The sequence below is a fragment of the Rana temporaria genome, chromosome 5 (genome assembly GCF_905171775.1).
Source record: "Rana temporaria chromosome 5, aRanTem1.1, whole genome shotgun sequence".
Taxonomy (NCBI): Eukaryota; Metazoa; Chordata; class Amphibia; order Anura; family Ranidae; genus Rana; species Rana temporaria.
Window position 1 is genome coordinate 220,837,776 of NC_053493.1, and position 25,841 is coordinate 220,863,616.

The 25,841-nt window shown below is 42.4% G+C and overlaps 1 protein-coding gene across 2 annotated transcripts in view; it reads right to left on the reverse strand.

Moving 5' to 3' along the window:
* CDH12 (cadherin 12) overlaps nucleotides 1–25,841 on the reverse strand; it is a 1,098,816-nt gene that overhangs the window by 376,563 nt on the left and 696,412 nt on the right. For both annotated transcript variants that reach the window (XM_040353560.1, XM_040353563.1), the window contains one exon: nucleotides 10,092–10,353. The gene's annotated coding sequence lies outside the window, so the exon portion shown is untranslated. The remainder of the gene's footprint in view (nucleotides 1–10,091; nucleotides 10,354–25,841) is intronic.

The following is a 25,841-nucleotide window of genomic DNA, read 5'->3' on the forward strand; positions in this document are numbered from 1 at the left end:
GATAGGGGATGCACTGCACGTTCAGCTGTGTGTAATGCTAAATCTGCTTCTCACAGCTGGTCATGTGACCTCACTACCAAGCCTCACTCTAATAATGCAGGGTGTGCTCCAAGCTCTGCATTGGTGAATTACATCACATGACGTTGCCACTCGTTTTCAGAGGAGTCTGTTAACCCCTGCCTATGCTGCGCTCCCATATCTAAATAGGAACGAGCACTGGAGAAAACAGGCAGTTTAAAACACTCAAAGAAGCTGCATCAGCCGAGACTGCTCTGTGGCCAACCAAATAAAATACAAATACACCCTGACATTATAAAAAAAAGATATCTAATCAGAAGTTCTCATCCAAAAACAGGAGATTAAAATACAATAGAAATAGAAATAAAAATGAACCCACATTGAAAACTATCAGATGTTATTATTAGCAGAAATAGCTTCTTCATAGCAAAAATTACTCAAGTGAAAAGTGGATGTGTGGTGGGACATAAAAAATAGTGGTGAAGCCATATAACAAACCCTAAATTATTACCAAAAACCTCATATGTATAATAAAGACATATGTTTGAAGGAAAATAGTATTAATGATGGAGCAATAATTGAACATGGGTGGTCAAAAATACAAATATACAAAAAATACAGAAACAACCTAACCGTATAATATATATCACATAATTAATAAATAAAAATTTAGAAAAATGCTAATATAAACTTGCATATGTGGAATCGACTATCTGTTATGACTGGTTTATGAACGCATTAATATCAGACTACCTTGAACATTATCTAAGATATTAAAAACAGTGCCTGTTATATTTTATATAGTCGCTTCCCTCACATTTTGTATAAACTTTGATGTTCCTCTTGTCTTAGCTGTAAACTATGTCTGGGAATTTTAATAATTTAAAACTTAAATCATTAGGATGACCCTGGGAAGCGCCAAGCCCCCCCAATACGGCTCCACACTCACCCTCAGCTTATTTCCACTCGCTTAATGCAAGCAGGCGATGGGAAATTTTGAGGGCTGATTAAATGAAAGCGGTAATTAAGTAATGGTCCAGGTATGCGATATTTGAGGAATTTAAAAATATAATAACCATTTTTGAGTAGTCACTGCCTTTTTGGATTAATTCTTTTAACAGTAATGCATAGAAACCTAAATACAGAAATATAGAAATCATTGGGGTTGATTGATCTAAAGTATAACTAAAGGGAAAACTTTTTTTAGCTTTGGATAGAGTGGATGTGGGATAGAACACCTGCCAGGTTTTTATTGTCTGTGCCCCAATTAGGGAGATTCATCATCTCTATATTTGCCCTGAAGAGAAAAGTAACCGCTCAGATGAACCAGAGAGCCTTCTCACTAGACCCAAACCATGGGTGCTGGCAATGCAGTGATATGCAGAAATTGAAGAGAAAAGCCAGGACAGCCGCACTCCAAAAACGTTCCTTTTAATAAAACTGGTCACAAAAATTACATGCCACAGCAAAAAATAGGACAGACTGACGCGTTTCGCACTGTTCTTCAGTGCTTAATCATAGCACTGAAGTACAGTGCAAAACGCATCAGGTTCTGTCCTATTTTTTACTGTGGCGTGTAATTTTTCTGACCAGTTTTATTAAAAGGAACGTTTTTGGAGTGCGGCTCTCTATATTTGCCCTGTTTGCCATTATCGTTGAAAGTAAAATAAAAAAAAATAATCCCAAATTCTGGGTTGTTCCCAGAAAAGTAATATCTTCTAATGGGATACAGATGGGGAAAAAACCTGACAGCAGTTATAACCCTCCCATACGTTATCCAAAATGGAAAAAAAAATGATGTGCCTATAGTTCTACTTTAACCACCCTGGCGTATTGCATCTCAAAGCGGTACAATTTCTTTGCATAGAAATTTGGTGTTTTATATTGTAATCCTGTAATTCTTAGGAATAACACACTTAAATCCGTCTAAACAAGAGTCTAGTGGACATTCCGGGTAGGATAAAGTTTGAAACACAAAATCATAAATTATAATATAATAAATAACTATAAGTAATTATTAAAAATAATAAAATAAATATAATAATAATAAAATCACTATCGCTCAAGTGTTCTAATTTACCACTTTTGACGTAAAGGGACACTTTTGGTTGCCATAGACAAGCTCAAGTTTCCAGGCAGAATTTTTTTTGTAAATAATATAAAACTGCATGCAGGGAACTGGACAAAGCATTAGGGACAAAAGGGATGGAAAATTATTTGATACAGTAATGTAATCTGTAATATTACAGTGTGATGTATCTGTGTTATCCACCCAATGTGTCTCAACACTCGCAGGAAATGGAGCCTGGCATGCAGATCTTTGGGCGGAGGACTAAGGCCGGCAGACACAGTGGGGGTACATCTCAGAATCCTGGGGACAAGGTAAGTACACTGCACCAGGATTATGCAATGCAATCCCAAGTGTGGCTTGGGGTTACCACTAATGGTACTGAAATTTAACCCCGAGCCACACTCTGAAATACCACCAGGAAAATGTATTAAACATAGTGATTTTTGCTACACCACGTGTGTCCTGGTGAAAACAGCTTCCCTTTGACTGGTGTTCTAGTCACCTTTTTTCATTTGTATTAATACAGATGCTGCAGGGACTGCATATTTCTACGACTTAGTGAGTTGGCATATTTCTACGGTTTTAAACATTGTATTTCTTTATTAGCAATAAAACTGACACAGGGTTCTAAATCTTCTCCACTGTATCCCTCCCTTATCACATGAGATAAAATACTGCATGGTTTCAGGAGATAAATACAGCTTATTCCAATGAAATACCACGTGCAGTATTTTAGTAGCATTTTTTTTTTATTGCAAACATTTTTTTTAAAAACGCTATGAGTTACTTTACCACAAATTTTAAATAGGAAAATACAGCTTTGTGAATGTAGCCCACAGTCTTGGTTTTAAATGCTCTCTAAGGTCCTTCTTCTGATATGTTTCACTCAGGCTGGGTTCACACTTATGCAAATTAAATGCAGGTTTCCCCGTTTCCAATTTGCATGACAGGAGAATGTGACCGACTCTCTATGGAGCCGTTTCACACAGCTCTAGGGCAGCCACAGAGCACACAATAGAAGGGTCCTGTGTGTCTTTGGATCAGTTTCAGGTCTGAATTCAGAATTCAGACAAAAAGTCAGACCTAATAAAGTAAAAGGGAACATGATCTAAACTTTGACGGAATTCCTCTGAATTTCCAATGGAAAAAATCCAATGGGGGCATACACATGGTCGGAATTTCCGATGGAAAAATTCCATCTGACTTTTTCCATCGTAAATTCCAATCGTGTGTACGGGCATAAGTGTAAGGCCTCGTACACACGACCAGTTTCCTCGGCAGAATTCAGCTTCCGACCGAGTTTCTGGCTGAATTCTGCCGAGGAAACTGGTCGTGTGTACACTTTCGGCCGAGGAAGCCGACGAGGAGCTCGACGAGGAAATAGAGAACATGTTCTCTATTTCCTCGTTGTTCTATGGGAGCTCTCGTCCCGCCGAGCTCCTGGCGGCTTCAGTGCTGAACTGGCCGAGGAACTCGATGTGTTTGGCACGTCGAGTTCCTCGGCCGTGTGTACGAGGCTTAAGAGTATGTATAGCCAATGTTTTTTTAAATGTTTAATGGGGTTCGTCTTTTATTTTCTAAATTGGTTCCTTTAACCACTTAACCCCCGGACCATATTGCTGCCCAAAGACCAGAGTACTTTTTGCGATTCGGGACTGCGTCGCTTTAACAGACAATTGCGCGGTCGTGCGACGTGGCTCCCAAACAAAATTGGCGTCCTTTTTTTCCCACAAATAGAGCTTTCTTTTGGTGGTATTTGATCACCTCTGCGTTTTTTATTTTTTGCGCTATAAACAAAAATAGAGCGACAATTTTGAAAAAAATGAATATTTTTTACTTTTTGCCATAATAAATATTCCCCAAAAATATATAAAAAAACATTTTTTTTCCTCAGTTTAGGCCGATACGTATTCTTCTACCTATTTTTCGTTAAAAAAAAATCGCAATAAGCGTTTATTGATTGGTTTGCGCAAAAGTTATAGCGTTTACAAAATAGGGAGTATTTTTATGTCATTTTTATTAATATATTTTTTTTACTAGTAATGGCGGCGATCAGCGATTTTTTTTCGGTATTGCGACATTATGGCGGACACTTCGGACAATTTTGACAAATTTTTGGGACCATTGGCATTTTTATAGCGATCAGTGCTATAAAAATGCATTGGATTACTATAAAAATGCCACTGGCAGTGAAGGGGTTAACACTAGGGGGCGGGGAAGGGGTTAAGTATGCCTGGGTGTGTTCTTACTGTGGGGGGGGTGGCCTCACTAGGGGAAACACTGATCCTCGGTTCATACATTGTATGAACAGAAAATCAGCGTTTCCCCCGCTGACAGGACCGGGAGCTGTGTGTTTACACACACAGCTCCCAGTCCCCGCTCTGTAACCAGCGATCGCGTGTGCGCAGCGGCGATCGCGCCCGCCGGGCACACGCACGGGAGTCGGGGGCAAACGGGGGGCGGCTGAAAGAGCCGACGTAGTATGACGTGCTCTCGCCCAGGAGAGCCAGCTTGCCGACGTAGAATGGCGGTGCGCGGTCGGCAAGCAGTTAAGCTAGTGCATTGTTGGTCACTTACCTTTTCCTTCGATTTCCCTTCTAAATGTTTTTTTTCTTTGTTTGAATTTCTCACTTCCTGTTTCTCCTCAGTAAGCTTTCCACCATCATCCGATCGGTGGAAAGTCATTTAGAACAGCTTACTGAACACCTTATTGAGGAGGAACAGGAAGTGAGAAATTCAGGAAAAGAAAACAAAGAAAAAAAACATTTATAAGGGAAATCGTAGTAAAAGGTAGGTGAACCAACAATGCACTAGCTTAAAATAACCTATTTAGAAAATAAAAAACAAACCTTTACAACACCTTTAAATAAAAAATGGCTCCATTTTTTTTTCTATCTGTGGTCATTCACTTCCTGTGCTGGAGATGCAACAAAAAGTGTGAGGAATTCTCAATAAAGTGAGAATCCCCCTCTTTGACACTAGTCACATCAACAGGTGTCCTGAGTGAAAGATTTCCCACATCCCCTGTCTTGTCAACTTTTGTAACATTTTGCATTTGCCTGCACTCTTTCTCTTGGTGACATTAATTTCCAGCACAAAAAAAAAAGAAAAATTCTATCAGAGAGGTCTCATAAACAGGAATTTCTTTGTGACCAAAAAACATATAAGCCTGAATTCACAGTATGTGCTGTGACTGGCATTTTACGGCATTGTACAATGCTGGTCACCACAAAGACAAACAGAAAACAAATCCTGTATGTCCCATTCAAACTGCAATGTAGCTCAGAGCTGCACTTCAGTGAGCTGTGATAAAATGCAGACATTCTGCATTTTATTGCAATATACCGTAGAAGATCACACATGCGGTGCATTGGGCTTCTGTACAGTGACATGAATGAAATGTACTTTTGTGCACATTAAAAAAAGTTGAGTGAGGAAAAAAAAAAGAAGCAATGTGATGCTCTAAAATGCGCACCACGCCACCCCCTATTGCAGCCACAACAGACAGCTGCCAGATAGGAAAACTGCTGCTGTTTACATCTCCCACAGCTGTTCATTGTGTGTGAATAGAGCCTAAAATATGTGAAAGTCTACTAAACTCTACAAAACTCTAATGCCGCCTATACACGGTCGTTTTTCGGCATGAAAAAAAAACGAAAATTTTCAGCATGTCCAAAAAACGAAGTTTTTCCAACTTCATCATTAAAAACGACGTTGCCCACACACCATCGTTTTTGAAAAATTATAAACAAAGCGCGGTGACGTACAACACGTACGACGGCACTCTGAAGGGGAAGTTCTATTCGCCTTTGGGATGCTTTTAGCTGATTCCTTGTTAGTAAAAGACGATTTGCTCTTTTTTGTCTGTTACAGCGTGATGAATGTGCTTACTCCATTATGAACAGTAGTTTTACCTGAACGAGCGCTCCCGTCTCATAACTCACTTCTGAGCATGTGCGGGTTTAAAACGTTGTTTTAGCCCACACACAATCATTTTTTACAACCCGAAAAACGACATGTTAAAAAACGAGGTTAAAAAATGCAGCATGTTCAAAAAATTTTTTGTCATTTTTCAGAAGCCGAAAAACGACGTGAAGCCCACACACGATGATTTTAAATTACGTTTTTAAAAACATTGTTTTTTTCATGCTGAAAAACGACCGTGTGTACGCGGCATTAGGCCCCTTTCACACAGGGCAGTGGTGGTGCGGTGGCGATATAGCGGCGCGATTTTTAGCGCTGCTATACTGCTGTATTTACCGCGATATTCAGCCGCTAGCGGTGCGGTTTTTGGCTAGCGGCCAAAAAAAGGCTTAATACCGCCGGCAATGCGCCTCTGTAGAGGCGCATTGCTGGCGGTATTACCGCGGTTTCCCATTGATTTCAATTGGAAGAAGCGGTGGAGGAGCGGTAAACACCCCGCTCCTATACCGCTCCAAAGATGCAGCTATCAGGACTTTTGGAGTGTCAACATTTGCACATCAATAATGTGTTTGTTTACTTTTTTGAATTTGGCGCTGTTCTCTGCCCCCGTGCGTCGTAACGTCGCAGGGAACGGAGATCCGTGGCACACGGGGACACTGTGAATCGAGCGAGAACCCGCTCGCTCACACAGCGGGGATGCATCGCAGGATCCAGGGACAAGGTAAGTAACTTGTCTGTGGATTCAGCGAGCAGGTAAGCTGCGCCGCTGCATGCTCTGCACAGCTACCCCGAGCGTGACTCAGGGATACCGATCCTGGCATGGAAAAACCACCCCGAGTCACGCTCGGGGATACCGATAAGGAGGTTAAGCTAGTGCATTGTTGGTTCACTTACCTTTTCCTTCCATTTCCCTTCTAAATGTTTTTTTTTTCTTTGTCTGAATTTCTCACTTCCCTTTCCTCCTCAGGAAGCTTCCCCCCATCATCCGAGCCATTATGGCTGGGGGTTAGTCAGTGTGCTCGCCCCCTCCCTTGGGTTCCTTGTGAACACAACGTCTCAGCGCAGGGATGTAGTCCCAAAGGGAGGGGGCGAGCACGCTGACTAACCCCCAGCCAGAACAGCTCAGATGATGGTGGAAAGCTTACTGAGGAGGAACAGGGAGTGAAAAATTCAGACAAAGAAAAAAAACATTTAGAAGGGAAATGGAAGGAAAAGGTAAGTGAACCAACAATGCACTAGCTTAAAGGAACCTATTTAGAAAATAAAAAAATAACCTTTACAACCCCCTTAAGGTCTCCTCCCTACCACTAGCCTGTGCCTGCACTGTGAAATAATAAACAGAGGGCTGATAAGCTCCTCTCTCTTTCACTCTGCTCTCTCCTTCTATCAGCCTGATTATTGCACACTCAACTAGCTCCTTTTTTCTGCTACTGACAGTTTAAGGAACTTACACCTCTTGCATTTAAAAAATAAATTTATTTTATTATTGATTGCGTACCACATTTAGTTGTGTCTTTTAATTCTGCCTAGATTTAAGCTTTCAGAATAATAATAATAATAATAAAAAAAAGATAATATAGCATAATACTGTATATGATAATATATAAAGATCTTCCCATGTAGACAAAGAAAATAAAAGTTCCAGAGTTCACTGTTGCAATAAAAATAAATAAAAAAAATCTCTCCCGAGAGGCTCCTGGAAGTTACCCATCAAAATAAAAATAAAAATAAATGTACTTCTGCGCTACTAATATGAAGTAAGTTCTAAAAATTAAATATAAGAGGTTTTCTGCTTAACACCAACTGTTCTTAGCAGACCAGAGTAAAAAGAAAAATATGTGAAGCACAGAGCACTCCCTCTTTTTCCCAAAATGTGATGTAAATATAGAATACATAAAATAGTGACCCCTAGTGGGAGTATTGCATATGACACCACAAATATATTATGTCACAAATATCACTTTCATTGTGATAAATCTAATATATTCTTGGTGTCATATGCAATACTCCCACTAGGGGTCAGTATTTTATTTTATTTATTCAATATTTACATCGCATAGTTTTTTTCTTTGGAAAAGAGGGAGCACTTCACATATTTTTCTTTTTACCCATCAAAATATGTTGTATCTAATAAAATATGAAGTTAAAGTGTACCTGCACTGGATAAAAAGTATTAAACTAAGTTCATTGGCTACTTTTCACATTGCAGTAATTTATGTGGCGGTGCCTCAAAGGCCTCCCGAAGCTTCTGTGAAAATAATGACAAAAAAAACTGAAATTAAAAAGCAAAATCTTTCAAAGAGGCTGTAAATTACTAACTGATCTCTCTTACAAAACAAACTGCTAATACACAAAAATCTGACCTCTATTTCTGCTGAGGCATAAACAGATACCGTGGATTTACTAGGGTAAGATAAGCTTGAAATTACAGCTTGCTGCATTACGTCAAATGCTAGGTACTGTAAGTAAGGAAAAACTGACGTTTAACCTTATCCGCAGTGACATCAAAGGGAAATTGTGCCTCTTGCAGTCTAAAATGTAGCCAATCGGCACCTAGTGATAAAGGGGCTCCAGTAGAGAAGATTTAGATGGGTTTGGACTATTGTCTAATTTTTATTGTTATGTGCAGCATTTGTCGTACATGGGTTATATTGCATTGGATGGATAAATCAACTATTTATGCTTTAAAGGGGTTGTAAAGGTAATTTGTTTTCCCTAAATAGCTTCCTTTACCTTAGTGCAGTCCTCCTTCACTTACCTCATCCTTCCATTTTGCTTTTAAATGTCCTTATTTCTTCTGAGAAATCATCACTTCCTGTTCTTCTGTCTGTAACTCCACACAGTAATGCAAGGCTTTCTCCCTGGTGTGGAGTTTCGTGCTCGCCCCCTCCCTTGGAATACAGGAGAGTCAGGACGCCCACTAACACATAGTTCCTTTCTCTATCTGCAACGTAATGAGTGTCCTGACTCTCCTGTAGTCCAAGGGAGGGAGCGAGCACAACGCTCCACACCAGGGAGAAAGCCTTGCATTACTGTATTGAGTTACAGACAGAAGAACAGGAAGTGAGGATTTCTCAAAAGAAATAAGGACAAAAAGCAAAATGGAAGGATGAGGTAAGTGAAGGAGGACTGCACTAAGGTAAAGGAAGCTATTTAGGAAAACAATTGTACCTTTACAACCCCTTAGGCCGCGTACACACGATCAGTCTATCCGATGAGAACGGTCTGAAGGACCGTTGTCATCGGTTAACCGATGAAGCTGACTGACGATCTGATGTGCCTACACACCATAGGTTAAATAACCGATCCTGTCAGAACGCGGTGACGTAAAACACAACGGCGTGCTGAAAAAAATGAAGTTCAATGCTTCCAAGCATGCGTCGACTTGATTCTGAGCATGCGCGGGTTTTTAACCGATGCTTTTGCATACTAACGATCAGTTTTGACCTATTGGTTAGGCGTCCATCGGTTCAATTTTAAAGCAAGTTCTAATTTTTTTGACCGAAGGATAACTGACCGATGGGGCCCACACACGATCGGTTTGGACCAATGAAAACGGACCTTCAGTCCGTTTTCATCGGTTTTGACCGATCGTGTGTACGCGGCCTAAAATTAAGTGCACTGGGGACAGGCATCAGCCGAGGAACAGTTTCATTCACTGTTTCATACAAGGCAGTGAAGAGAATAAGGTGGACTTTATTCATTAGCAAAAATAACCTGATAGCGGTTCTGACCCAATCCAAAGTGATTTGTCTGAAGTTCCCATCTACAATTCAAAACAGTTCATTGTGGGTTCTGCCTTAGGCAGCTGTGGATGGTTTAGTGCAGGAAAAAAAATACATTATATATTCACAATGATAGAGAGGCATTCTTCATCTTGCTTAATGACATCAATTTACTGCATACTTTGAAACATGAAGATAAATGTAATTATTTGCCTTGAAATGTGCATAGTCAGCTATCCCACTGAAATATGGCCATATACATCTTAAGTGTTTATTTTAAATTTGATAAAAGAGCTTCTGGCCATACTACGTTGTCATTTTTGCTTAGAAAAGTAATATTCTGCAGTTCTCACCTTTTCTGTTTTAGAGAGTTCCTTTCCAAACAGGGAATGGATGATCTACTAACACAAAGATTCCGAGAAGCCCATCATAGCTGACAGTTCCAATGAGACCCAGGTCCGTCCCTGGAAGCGTTTAGAGTTTCATATATTCCTCATCAGATACTGAATCTCACAGCTCTATATTTATCTGACACAGAGATTTCAAGACGAAAGGCATCATTTTCCAGAACTGCTTTTCTGGGCTCCTTTGAAAACAGAGAGAAATGTATATGCCCTGTGAATGGAAAGAAAGAAATGGAACAGATCATTAAAATCACAAAACGTGCCGATATGGTTGCTTGTCAAAAATAGTTACATAAACATGCAATATATACAGTAAAATATAACATGTCCAATGATCTATAATTTCTAATGAATGTGATAGTGATTTCATTTCTACATAAATGTACATTTTTTTTTTGCAGAGCAGGGATGTCACATCGGCAAACACATACAGTAAAACCTTGGTTTGCGAGCATAATTCATTCCAGAGACATGCTTGTAATCCAAAGCACTTGTATATCAAAGCATTTTTTTTTACAGGGTATACATGAGAAGAGAGGCACCCCTAATGCTGCGTACACACGATAGGTTAGTCTGATAAAAATGGTCTGATGGACCGTTTTCATCAGACCAAACCGATCGTGTGTGACACTTTGACACTAGTCACATCAACAGGTGTCCTGAGTGAAAGATTTCCCACATCCCCTGTCTTGTCAACTTTTGTAACATTTTGCATTTGCCTGCACTCTTTCTCTTGGTGACATTAATTTCCAGCACAAAAAAAAAAGAAAAATTCTATCAGAGAGGTCTCATAAACAGGAATTTCTTTGTGACCAAAAAACATATAAGCCTGAATTCACAGTATGTGCTGTGACTGGCATTTTACGGCATTGTACAATGCTGGTCACCACAAAGACAAACAGAAAACAAATCCTGTATGTCCCATTCAAACTGCAATGTAGCTCAGAGCTGCACTTCAGTGAGCTGTGATAAAATGCAGACATTCTGCATTTTATTGCAATATACCGTAGAAGATCACACATGCGGTGCATTGGGCTTCTGTACAGTGACATGAATGAAATGTACTTTTGTGCACATTAAAAAAAGTTGAGTGAGGAAAAAAAAAAGAAGCAATGTGATGCTCTAAAATGCGCACCACGCCACCCCCTATTGCAGCCACAACAGACAGCTGCCAGATAGGAAAACTGCTGCTGTTTACATCTCCCACAGCTGTTCATTGTGTGTGAATAGAGCCTAAAATATGTGAAAGTCTACTAAACTCTACAAAACTCTAATGCCGCCTATACACGGTCGTTTTTCGGCATGAAAAAAAAACGAAAATTTTCAGCATGTCCAAAAAACGAAGTTTTTCCAACTTCATCATTAAAAACGACGTTGCCCACACACCATCGTTTTTGAAAAATTATAAACAAAGCGCGGTGACGTACAACACGTACGACGGCACTCTGAAGGGGAAGTTCTATTCGCCTTTGGGATGCTTTTAGCTGATTCCTTGTTAGTAAAAGACGATTTGCTCTTTTTTGTCTGTTACAGCGTGATGAATGTGCTTACTCCATTATGAACAGTAGTTTTACCTGAACGAGCGCTCCCGTCTCATAACTCACTTCTGAGCATGTGCGGGTTTAAAACGTTGTTTTAGCCCACACACAATCATTTTTTACAACCCGAAAAACGACATGTTAAAAAACGAGGTTAAAAAATGCAGCATGTTCAAAAAATTTTTTGTCATTTTTCAGAAGCCGAAAAACGACGTGAAGCCCACACACGATGATTTTAAATTACGTTTTTAAAAACATTGTTTTTTTCATGCTGAAAAACGACCGTGTGTACGCGGCATTAGGCCCCTTTCACACAGGGCAGTGGTGGTGCGGTGGCGATATAGCGGCGCGATTTTTAGCGCTGCTATACTGCTGTATTTACCGCGATATTCAGCCGCTAGCGGTGCGGTTTTTGGCTAGCGGCCAAAAAAAGGCTTAATACCGCCGGCAATGCGCCTCTGTAGAGGCGCATTGCTGGCGGTATTACCGCGGTTTCCCATTGATTTCAATTGGAAGAAGCGGTGGAGGAGCGGTAAACACCCCGCTCCTATACCGCTCCAAAGATGCAGCTATCAGGACTTTTGGAGTGTCAACATTTGCACATCAATAATGTGTTTGTTTACTTTTTTGAATTTGGCGCTGTTCTCTGCCCCCGTGCGTCGTAACGTCGCAGGGAACGGAGATCCGTGGCACACGGGGACACTGTGAATCGAGCGAGAACCCGCTCGCTCACACAGCGGGGATGCATCGCAGGATCCAGGGACAAGGTAAGTAACTTGTCTGTGGATTCAGCGAGCAGGTAAGCTGCGCCGCTGCATGCTCTGCACAGCTACCCCGAGCGTGACTCAGGGATACCGATCCTGGCATGGAAAAACCACCCCGAGTCACGCTCGGGGATACCGATAAGGAGGTTAAGCTAGTGCATTGTTGGTTCACTTACCTTTTCCTTCCATTTCCCTTCTAAATGTTTTTTTTTTCTTTGTCTGAATTTCTCACTTCCCTTTCCTCCTCAGGAAGCTTCCCCCCATCATCCGAGCCATTATGGCTGGGGGTTAGTCAGTGTGCATGAGAAGAGAGGCACCCCTAATGCTGCGTACACACGATAGGTTAGTCTGATAAAAATGGTCTGATGGACCGTTTTCATCAGACCAAACCGATCGTGTGTGGGCCCCATCGGTTATTTATCCATAGGTTAAAAAAATAGGAACTTGTTTTAAAATTATCTGATGGATAAAAAAACCTATAGAAAAAAACGATCGTCTCTGGGTACGTCCATCGGTTAAAAATCCACACATGCTCAGAAAGTCGACGCATGCTTGGAAGCATTGAACTTCATTTTTTTTCAGCACACCGTTGTGTTTTACGTCACCGCGTTCTGACACGATCGGTTATTTAACCGATGGTGTGTAGGCACGACTGACCATCAGTCAGCTTCTTCGGATAACTGATGGAAAAATCCATCAGACCGTTTTCATCAGACTAACCTATCGTGTGTACAGGGCATAAGTGTAGCAATAAGTTGCTAAATGTTGTACCTTCATTAAAGGGGTTGTAAAGGTAAAAGTTTTTTCACCTTAATGCATTAAGGTGAAAAAACCTCAGACAATACCGGCCCTCCGTTATATTTTCCTGGCCCCTCGAATGTCCTGCGTTTGGCCCCAACACCCTCTTCCCGCTCAGCCTGACCGTTGATTGGCTAGAGCGGATGGATTGAAGGCAGCGCAGCCATTGGCTGGCACTGCTGTCAATTAAATCCAATGATGCGGCGCCCCGGGGGGGCGGGGCCGAGTGATACAGTGAGCGGCTATAGCTGCTCGCTGCATCACGGGAGTGCACCTGCAAGGACTCCACACATTCATGCGAGCTTGCTCGCATGAATGTGTGGAGTTCTTGCGAGGAGGACCAGAGACAGCCGCCAAGGGACCCTAGAAAACGTAGATCGGGGGCCACTCTGTGCAAAACAAGCTGCACAGTGGAGGTAAGTATAACATGTTTGTTATTTATTTATTTTTTCTTTACAACCCCTTTAAATGTAACCATATTGCTGCACTTAGAGGCTCCTCCCTTCTTTTTTATACTCAGTTGTGACATGAAGCTACTCTTATATCAAGACAAGCAAAACATTTTGCTTGTCTTGCAAAACGCTCTCAAACCAAGTTACTCTCAAACCAAGGTTTTCCTGTATTACCTTTTTTTTAAGTAATTGTGTAAACTTTGTAAACTGTCAATATGACCTCTGTGTTACAGTATACTAAAAATATGAGTCAGTTCTTGTTGAAAGCCCAATACAAATATATAGACCAATGCAACACTCATGGACATGCCAAAAAACAAGAGTGTGAAAAAAAACACAAAAATGTGGAGGGGCCCTAAAACTGTTTAAATATATATAGTGACATTTTCAACCTACAGAATTCACAGGAAATAAGAAAGAAGAGAGACAAAAGGCTGCATTTCTGTAGTCCTTGAATGGTTCAGGAGGCAACATTATGATACAAAGAGATAACAGTAAATGGTATCGCACTTCAATTTACTGCAGCTATACAGCATTAGGGTCAATAATAGAACCTTAGAATGACTCCAAATTTTTTTTTTCATGTACATACTGTAGTAGGCAATACACATTTCTGATTTTTTTTGCCCATGTTGCTATCTAAGAAACATCACTGCTTGATATACCTTTGCAGATCTAGAATCATTTATTCATTTAGCAGTATGTTGTGTTTCTCAGCATTTTTAACCCCCTCCCTTCCGGCGTATTGTAATAGGATAGCTGAACGGGAGCCCTGTTATTCTGGGAGGACATTATATGATGTTCTCCCAAGATTTCACCTTGCGAGGCCCCACAGGCCATGCTCTGGCATGATCTGTCAACCGCTGTGTCCACCGAACACTGCCGACAAATCACTGTACCGGCCCACTGCTGGTACCATGTGATCACTATGTTCATTCACAGCAGATCACTTGACAAATGTACACAACAAAAGACTTTGATTCATGCCTGTCATTGTGTACTATCGTTACTATTATCATTGATAGTTATGCTTTAAGAGCCGGTTCACAAAGGGGCACTCTTCAGGCGACTCAGCCGCCTGACAAGTCGCATGCTGGCGCCCACCCGTGGGGCATGCAGCGTGGCTATTGCAATTACAGCATTTCAGTCTGACACGCCGCATCTCCTATCGTGATAAGAAGCCTCTGACAGAGGCTTCTTACCACGTGATCAGCTGTGACCAATCACAGCTGATCATCGCGTGAACCAGGAAGTGCCGGTAAACAGCATTCCTTGATTCGTGCTGACAGGGAGAGCCGATCGGCAGCTCTCCCTGTCAGAGAAGGGTCTGTGCTGATAATCAGCACATTGATTATCAGCACAGCCCCCATCAAATGGGCCACCACAGCTGCCAAAAATGTATTTATCAGCTGCCAGTCAGTGCCAATTGTCAATGCCCAATAAAGTGCCAATCAGTGCCAATTAGTGCCCACCAGTGTCAGTCAGTGCCCATCACATTGTCAATCAGTGCTCTACAGTAACACCTGTCAGAACCTCATCAGTACCTCATCATCAGTGCTGTCCATTAGTGCCACCTGCCAGTGACACATGTCAGTGCCAACCAGTACTGCCTATCAGTGCAAATCAGTGCTGCCTGTCAGTGCCCATCACAGCCACCTGACAGTGACCATCATTGCCGCATGTCAGTGCCCATCAGTGCCCATCAGTGCCATCTATCAGTGCCCATCAATTCTACATATCAGAGCTTCCTCATCAGTGCCCATCAGTGCCAACTCATCAGTGCCCATCAGTGAAGGAGAAGACTAAATGTTTTAACCGAAACAAAGACAATTTTTTTTTTATCTGTATTTTTTAGTTTGTTTAGTAAAAAAAAACAGCTCTATTTGTGGGAACAAAATGATATAATTTTGGTTTAGGCACAGTGTTGCATGATTGCCTAATTGTCATTCAAAGTGTGACAGCGCTGAAAGCTGAAAATTGTCCTGGGCAGTAAGGGGTGAAAGTGCTTGGTATTCAAGTGGTTAAAGATGTATTTTAGGCATGGTATATTTTTACATAGTTACATTGGTCATACGAGGTGGAGAGCATGATGTCACTGCCCTGTCTCTCTATCTCATTCAATCAGAGAATGTTTTGCATTCATTCAGAAAATGCAAAGCATTCTCAAAATGATACCCCTGAATAACCAGCCTCCTGTGTTCACAGTGCATAAGGCCAGCCGCTCAACCTGGGACCCTAAAGGAACTGAAGATCACTGGTGTAATGGTGTCTACTTCATTGATTTCAAAATTCCAGTGGCATCGGCGGGTATGGTATGTACATAGTTGTATTGTTCCAAGCTAGGCTAGAGTAACTATGTACAAATATACTGCCTGGAATTCTTCTTCAAAAGCAAATATTTATACATTTTAACAAATTTAATTATAAATGAATTGTTAGCCTCTTAATACACGACATATAAATTGTATGGTACCATTATCCTGAACATCAGTTTGAACAGAGATAGGCCTTGAGGGACCCCAAAAGACCCAAAAGACCAGAAGCAAGGAGCTAAAGAAAAAAAGAGGGCAGTAGTTCTATAGTATTACAGGGTGAGCAGGTAAACTCAAAAGAGCAATTATGATAACAAATATACATTTATTAACATAGTATTAAGAAAATATAAAAAACATCAAAAACAAAGAAAATAAATCACAATACAATACAATACTATTTAATTATAACAAATATATATCAAGTATCCCAATGTGTGCGAGTTTATCTCAAGAACACCTTCAAGTAGGTACATTTATTGTCCACAACTCTAAAAACAAATCAGTGACTTTCAAACAATCTCTTTTGTTTCTGAAATAAGTAAATAGCAAATCCAATTTGTCGTGTGTTCTATTTAATATTTAATAAGCTTTCAAACTTTTATGCTGAATTTACTTCACCAAGTTGGAGTATCTTTTTCATCTAATGGAAGAACCCCTGGGGTTAAATATACCCCATGGTGGGAACCACAGGTATAATAATTTGCCTATGTATCACTTGATTAAATGCTTGACACTTATATTTAGATCTATTATCATTATGTATATGGTACAGCTAGAAGCATTTTAATAATATTTAACAATGATGTACTGGCCAGAAATGCTCTCAGGGGTTGCGTTGCTTCCTATGTGAGTTTTGTGCCCTTGAACTACCATGCAGGTATAATAGTAAATAGAACTAATCAGTGACTTAGCTTTCAGCTCAAGCCGCCACAGAAAGAAGCTTAGCAGCTTTGTAGTCAATCTAAAGAGCACACAGCAAGAATACAAAATCAGATCAGCATGTCAGTTTAGATACTTGAATAGATGCAAAAAGAAACTATTGAAAATTAAATAGCACAAACCCCCCAAATAAAGTGGGTTTAAGCACAACGTGGACAGAAAAGTAAAGAATGTACCCTTTTCTTCTAACTATGCTTTTATTAACTGAAAGACGTGTGGTGATTCTTCAACCTCATTGCTTGATACAACATGCTGTGCTGAAGTAAAAATACAAAGGTTAATTTCAAGTAAAAATGGGTAATCTTGTTCTAGTAAACATGGTCCAAGGTCAAAGATTGGATGCCATGGGTACAGAATTACAATGACTTCACAGATCAGCAAAAATAAAGTGCTGTTGTGTATGTGCTGCTCACACTCAGTGTATAGCTATGAATTGCCAAACATAACATCTCTGTCATATAGAAAGAAAGAAAAAAAAACGTGATGTTGCCAGCACTACAACCTTTGCTCTATGTATGAGATTAGAGTTCTGTATCTTGCTTTTCCTCATCTCTGAACAGCAACGGAATGTCCATTAACATGTGAGCTGGTTAAATCTTCACTCACGGGGGCGTGGCCAGGCAGCAGATGTAGACGGACGTGTGTTCAGAGAGCTCCGCCGAATCTCCGCTACATTATCCTGGGAACTTACTTATTTTCCGCTGAACTCGCTCCACGATCGCCAGAAGGTCCCCCGTCACTACCCTGAGCCTGCCTTTACTGATTTGTCCCACGATGTCGGCTCCGAGGAAGCAAAACCAGCCCCGGCCTACAGATCTCGTGGCGCAAGATGGCGCCGCGGAACAGCGTACGGCCAGAGATAGACACAGAGCAGGGGCGGAAAAACTATTCTCCAGGGTACTTACCTCGGATGCAGCTCCTTCGGTCAGCACTCCTGAACACATGCCCCAGGATGGCTTGGAGGCGGATGACACCGTTCCGCTGGAGGATCCGACCGGACCTACCTTCCCCTGGGACGCAGTGAGTACTCCAGAAGGGGCCCCTGATAGGCCTAAGGCCCGAACGAGTCCTAATGCGGATGCAGAGCCCACACTAAGGGACATTTTTGCGGTGGTCACCTCAAATAACCTGTCTATAACAGCGCTCTCTGCTGAGCTTAAGGGACTTAAGACAGAGATCACATTCTTGCGGCAGGATAACCAGAAGCTTGGGGAGAGAACGGCAGCCATAGAGGGGCGGGTGAGCTCTATAGAGGACGACATGGCGCCCATGCAACGTGACCTAACCTACAACAGCCATCTGCTAGCTCAACATTCCTCACGTTTAGAAGATTTAGAAAACAGAATGAGGAGGTCTAACGTAAGGGCGATAGGGTTCCCTGAGAAGATTGAGGGCAAGAACCCAGTGGACTTTATTGAGAAGTGGTTATGTCAGGCCTTTGGCAAGGAGGCCTTCTCCCCCATGTTTACGGTGGAACGGGCCCATAGAGTCCCCGCTAGGCCTCCCGCCCCAGGGGCCCCCCCTCGGCCTTTTCTCTTCAAGCTCCTTAATTACAAGGACAGGGATGCGGTGCTGCGCCTGGCCAGAGTGAACCCGGATGCACTGAGGCTTGAGAACACCAGAGTTTCGATGTTCCCGGATTTTTCGGCTGATCTGCAGAAGCAACGAGCTAAATTTATGGATGTCAGGCGCAGGCTCCGAGACCTGGACCTGAAGTACGCAATGCTATACCCTGCCCGCCTACGACTGGAAGTGCATGGAGCCGTTCAATTCTTCGATTCCCCCTCAGCGGCTGCACAGTGGCTAGATAGGGAAGAACACTCGCTACGTGAGGTCCGAAATAGGCGACAGGCTCATATGTAGAGCTGAGTTCACTTGATCCATATTATGGATATATGTTCCACGGTACTTTCTCAAGGTGGAACACTCTGTTGCCATGTTGGCATCTTTGGATTTACTACGGTCTATTTACCGCTGTTGCACGAGAAGTATTTAAGACACTGTGGTGCGCTTCCACTGTTGCCCCCACGATGGCCCAGCATTGGCCTAGAACAGATTATTGCTCTGCTCGTTTGACCATGTTGGTCAGTTCTTATTACCACAACTTTGATAAAGCTACCACCTGTCCGATAATGCCTGCAATTTTTATTTTTTATTATCATAATTTTTTTGCCCTACTGTCCTTTTTGTTTTTGTCTCTAATACCATCTCAGCTCACCGAACATATCAGAAGAATTGAACTAGTACATGTCCGGCAACGAGAAATGTGGCCCATTGAAATTCTTTGCCTGCTATACCCTCAGGATCTACCTCCTCGAACTGCCTACTTACTGCTCCTATTATTTGGGTATTTATGCTCTGTAATATCCTGGTTTAATCTCAGATTCGTTTTTCTCTTATGGCTAAGGTAACTAGATTCATGTCCTGGAACGTTAGGGGATTGGGGAGCCCAGTTAAGCGCTTAGCGGTGACACGTACGATTAAACGGCTCGGGGCAGACGTGGTCTGCCTGCAGGAGACTCACTTCTCCCCGACCTCCACACCACAGTTTGGGGCTCGACAGTTCTGTCACCAGTACCACGCCACCGGTTCAGTGTACTCGAGAGGAGTGAGCATCCTTATTAAGCGGGATACACAGTTTTCACCTTTAGATGTTAAAACCGACCCGGAGGGCCGTTTTGTATTTATTTTATGCTCCCTCTATGGGACTAAGTGTATATTAGCCGGTCTGTATATCCCCCCCCCGTACTCATCTAGCATACTTAAGGTGCTGGCTGATTATGTGGCCAAATATCCAGGGGTACCTGCAATGGTCCTGGGGGACTTTAACAATTACTTAGATTACACAAAGGATAAACTGGCCTCACGTCTTGCTGGGCTGGGGGGGGGGCCTACGGGCCCTACTCCCTTTGCCCGCCTTCTGATAGAAATGGGCCTTACTGACGTCTGGAGGGTGCGTAACCCGGAGGCAAAAGTATATTCATGCCAATCGGCATCGGTTGGAGGCTTGTCGAGAATTGATATGGTACTTGGTACTAACATGATGTTGCCCTTGGTCCTGTCCTCCCAATATCATCCCAGGCAAATTTCCGATCATTCCCCGATCACAGTAGACGTTAAATTAGGGGCCGTCAGGGGAAATTGTCTATGGAAACTTAATCCCTTCTGGCTGTCTCTCATACCGGACCCTGATCCAATCCCGGCATTGTTGAAGGAGTTTTTTATTCATAATATGGACTCTGCGGGACTGGGTACGGTGTGGGAGGCGGCCAAGGCATTTTTACGTGGCCAATTTATTAGGGTCATTTCCCAGATCAAAACTAAAACCAAAGAATGGGAAAAGTTCGTGTTAGCTGAAGCCCAAAGGCTGGAAGCTGCCTATATAGAGAATCCTAATGATTCTACTAAGAGATCCTGGTTGGCTTCCCAGTCATTGTTAGAGCAGCTTTCCCTACAACTGGCAGAAAACAAAAGGTTCTTTTTACAGCAATCACACTTTGAAGAAGGGGAGAATACAGGGCACATGCTGGCGATGCTGGCCAAGTCTCAGCAGCCCACCTCACATATATTGGCAATTCAGGACGCGAGGGGGAACACGTGTTACTCCACCCGATCTATCCTAGACACGTTTTCTAATTTTTTTCAGGATGTATATACGTCTAAGGTACAGCCTACCCAGGGGGAGCTTTCTTCCTTTCTGGATAGGTATCCCATTCCTAAGTTGTCCCCATCCGACGCGGCGCTCTTGAACGCCCCGTTGACTGAGGATGAACTATTGGAAGCCTTGGCACATGCACAAAACGGCAAGGCACCGGGAGCGGATGGTCTGCCTGCTGAGGTTTTTAAGAGATATTCAGAACAGCTTCTACCAATGCTCCTGAAAGTCTATAACTGTGCCCTTGAAACCGGTGTGCTCCCCCCCTCTATGAGTGAGGCTATCATAGTAGTGATATTGAAACCTGGCAAAGATGCAATGTCACCGGATGCATATAGGCCGATCTCCTTATTAACGTTCGACATTAAATTACTTGCAAGGGTTCTCGCTAACAGATTGTCCAAGTGCATCCAACAGGTGGTGCACAGGGATCAATCAGGATTCATCCCAACCAGGTCTACTGCCCAGAATCTGCGCAGACTGTTTCTCAATTTGCAGGTGCCAGTTGACAATCCCGGAGATCGGGCCATTTTTTCGCTGGACGCAGCTAAAGCGTTTGATAGCGTTGAATGGCCCTATCTCTGGGAGGTCCTGGAGAGATTTGGAGTGGGTAGTACATTTATTAAGTGGGTTCAACTATTGTATAGCGCCCCAATGGCCAGGATGCGGGTAAATGGCGAGCTTTCCGAACCATTTCGACTTTTTCGAGGCACGCGGCAGGGGTGCCCTCTTTCACCCCTGTTGTTTGCCTTGGCCCTAGAACCACTGGCCATACATATTAGAGCCACACGAGATATAGTAGGCTTTTGCAGAGGACCTAGGCAGGACATAGTCTCCTTATACGCGGATGACACCCTAATATATCTTGGGGACATGGGTCCCTCACTGAGCAAGGTGATGTCCCTGATTGCCGCCTTCGGGCAGTTGTCAGGGTTTAGTATAAATTGGAATAAGTCGGTGCTTCTACCGCTTGACCCCCTGACACATCGGTTACCCGAGTGTGCTAGAGATATACAATTAGTGGAGGAATTCAAATATCTAGGCATCCAGGTTACGGCTGACCCGAACCAATATCTCCAGCTTAATTTGGCCCCACTCTTACGAAAGTTTCGGGCAAAGTGCTCAGCCTGGCTTAAGTTACCTCTTTCAGTTACGGGAAGGACTAACTTGGTCAAGATGATTTGGGCCCCGCAGCTGCTTTACATATTTCATAACGCCCCGATATGGATCCCCCATATGTGGTTTGCTCAAATAGATGCCCAATTCAGGAGTCTGATATGGGGCAACAAGGTGGCTCGTATCGGTCTCTCCTCTTTACAGCTAGCTAAGGATCGGGGTGGTATGGCGGTTCCTCACGCTAGATATTACTTTGTGGCCTCGCAGCTTCAGCACCTCGGGGGCTGGGGTGGCGAGGACGCAGAAGATCCTATCCGCTTGTTGGTGACGCCTGGTGGCTCGGAGCTGACCGCGCTTTCCCATTTAGAGGCAGGACTTACGCACATTTCGAGCTCGTTGCCCACTGTTAAGCTATTGAATTCGGTATGGAAGTACACCAGGACGTTGCTACGCATAACAGGTATATGTTCATTTACACCAATATGGAACAACAAATACTTGACTGAACTCTTTAAACTTAAGGACTTTCGGTCTTGGGAGTTGGCAGGCATACGATACATTCCACAGCTATATAGAGGAGCAATTTTTAAATCATTTACAGATCTTAGAGAGGAATTTGCACTAAATAGATCCCAATTCTATCGTTATCTACAACTGAGGCATGCGGTACAAGCTGAAACTAGGCTTTCACAACTTAGACTTTCAACTCACCCCTTAATGGCAGAGGTATTTATGAACAAGGACAGGAAGGGTATGATCTCTAATGTGTATAAGATATTGCTTGACTGCACACACGACGCCTCCTCCCTACCGTGTAGGAGGGGTTGGGAGAGGGATTTAGGTCCAATAGACGGAGAAACTTGGGAGCTGTGCCTTACCTCAGCCCCATTGGTTTCTGTATCGGCGTCTCGCAGACTTTCTCACTTGTTTATGCTTCATAGGGTGTACAGGACCCCAGTACGCTTGCATAGATGGGGGTGTCGGGACTCTCCCCTTTGTCCAAAATGTAGTGCACAAGAAGGGGATTTGCTACATATGCTGTGGAAATGTCCAAAATTATTCCGTTATTGGAACTTTGTTGTTACCACCATTTCCCAGGCATATCAAGTGCCAATCCCGCAAGATCCGATTATATGTTTGCTCGGTGCTCTGGAGATTCCATCGCTCTCGCCTAATGGCCACACTGCAATACTCCGCCTGCTATACATAGCTAGAACGGCGATTGCGAGGCTCTGGATATCTCCTAGGGTACCGACAAACAAGCAATGGACGGATGATGTTAATAGATTGCTGATCAGGGAAAAAATTACCTACCAACATAGAAATGCGTCACGAAAATTTTATTCTATGTGGCAACCCTGGCTCAATGTGCCGGGACTAGGGCCCCCACAACTCATTATGGATAGATTGTTGATGGGATAATCCCTTACCGCATTGAACCTATGAAAATCTATGGTAGTTTGGAGTCCACTAAGATCTGGGTTTGTGCCCCCCCCCCCCCCCTCCCTCATTCGTTTACCCCCTCCCCCGACATCCTCCCTTCCCCGGCCTTTACCTTTTGCAGTCAGGCCTCACTGTATATGTTTTAGGTGGTAGTGCTAATTGATCTTGGGTAAAATTTAGAAGGGGAAAAAAAAAAATGGGGGGAGACAGACAAGTTGGTATTGGTATCACCCAGGTCGTGCTTAGTTCCGCCCCAGAAGGGCACTGTTTATATATGTTTCGTACTTCTATATATGTTGATGTGAAAAAATCAATACAGGATGTTTAATTGCAATTTTTATCTGGCACGAGGAGCGGGTTGTTTTGCTGGGTGGAATTCTCCGTGTATCTCTTTTGTGGGGAAATGTCTCTCTCCCTTATGATGTAAATGTTAAAATGTTTATACTGGTATCCAGAAATATGTATAACAGTGTATTGTGTAATGTGTGATTTACATTGTCTATACCAATAAACATCTTTTGATTTAAAAAAAAAAAATCTTCACTCACTTTGGGTTTCATGTGAGGGAAATATATTTTTGCCCATGGCAATCTGTCAGAATCCTTGTTTTCTTTTTTCAAACTACAGACTAGAAATAACAGCTCATAAGCAACACAGTTTTATTTTTATTTTTTTGCTAGAAAACTTTTCTAAGGCCTCATACACACGACCGAGAAACTCGTCGGGCGAGACACATCGTTTTCCTCGAAGAGTTTCTTGTTAGGCTTGTCGAGGAACTCGACAAGCTTGCTTTGCGTACACACTGTCAAGACAAAATCTCCTCGTTCTCAAACGCGGTGACGTACAACACATACAATGTCAGGGGAAGTTCGATTCCACTGGCACAACCCTTGGGGCTGCTTTTACTAATTCATGTTACTGCGTGTTAAGTAAAAGTTTGGTCGGAGACTATTTGCACTTTTCAGTCTGTTACAGCGTGAAAATGTGTTATCTCCATTACAAATTCTACTTTTACTCCCTTCTCATACTTTATTCTGAGCATGCGTGGGTTTCTTAGCATACACCACTCCGACGAGGAAATTGAGACTCGCGTCGAGGAAAAAGGGAACTTGTTCACTTTTTTCCTCGTCAAGTTCCTCCACGGTTTCCTCGATGAAATACCTACACACGACCGGTTTCCTCTGCAAAAAAGCTCTCCCACCAAGTTTCTTGATGGATTCTGTCGAGTTTCTCGGTCGTGTGTACAAGGGCTTAGACTTAAACTTCTATATAGAGGCTACTGTCAATTTTTCTTTGAATTTGCTCCACCTTTCAAAACTAAAGGACAAAATCAAACTATGTTCATTGGATCCCATAGCTAGTTTTACTTTATTTATTTTTTGCATTACAGGGAAAAGCAAAGGTTTAATTGAGGGGAACATTATTATAATGAGTTTTTGGGACTGTAGAAATAATGTTTAGCTTTCTGTCACATCTATTGCATGCTCTTGACCTTGGGCACTGTTTGGTCCTTTGGACCTGATCCTGAAATACTGTATCATCACTCGGAGATATTACTGTTCCATAGAACAAATGCATGAGGAGTAATTAGAGGGTCAATTAGGCTTGCAGGGATGTGTGTGTGTGTGTGTGGTATGAAAATTGTTCATTGAGATGCGATTGCCAGCACCTGTTCACCTGTTCCCAGTTGTTTTTCCAAGCGGTTCAATGTGCAATAATATAGTGTTATAGGGTTTGCATACCTTGTCAGAAGTTGTAAAATCTTGACATTAATATTGAAATTATGACTTAAAACTGTCTTTTATTTAAGGATAGCAATCAGCCATTTATTATCACATAGTTTTTTTGGATGCTTTCAAATCATGATGATAACAGAAATCACCCAAATGGCCCTGATAAAAAGTTTACATACCCCGGAATGTTTGTCCTTGGTACAGACACAGAAGGTGGCAACACAGGTTAAAATGTCAACTAAAGGTTAATTTCCCACATGTGTGTTTTTTTTAACCTCCCTGGCGGTATTCCTGAGTCTGGCTCGGGGTGGAATTTCAGTACCATTAGTGGTATCCCCGATCCAGACTCGGGATCGCATCGCAGTATCCAGGCAAAGTAACTTACCTTGTCCCCTGGATCTTGCAATGTCTTCCCGCTGTGTGTGTGCGAGCCATCATCTCGCTTGATTCACACAGTGCCCGAGTGCCGTCGAGCTCCGTTCCCTGCGACGTTGCAACGCACGGGGGCGGAGACTGGTGGCAAATTCAAAAAAGTAAAAACACAGATCTTACAGATTACAGTACTGTATAAAATAAATACACATCCCCTTTGTCCCTAGTGGTCTGTCCAGTGTCCTGCATGCACTTTTATTAAATAAAGACTGTTTTTCTGCCTGGAAACTGTAGATTGTCCATAGCAACCAAAAAGTGTTCCTTTCTGTCAAAAGTGGTTTTAGACTAGCTAGAAAACAGCAATAATAAATTAGAATCACTTGCAGAATTAAGCAATAGTGATTTGTGGGGAAATTTGTCATCAAACACTAAAAGTACTGTACTGACAGCGACAATTCTGCAACTTTATTATATTATAATTTATGATTTTGGGTTTCAAACTTTATCATAGAGATTTAAGTGAGTTATTCATAAGAATTACAGGCCTACAATATAAAACGCAAAATTTCCATGC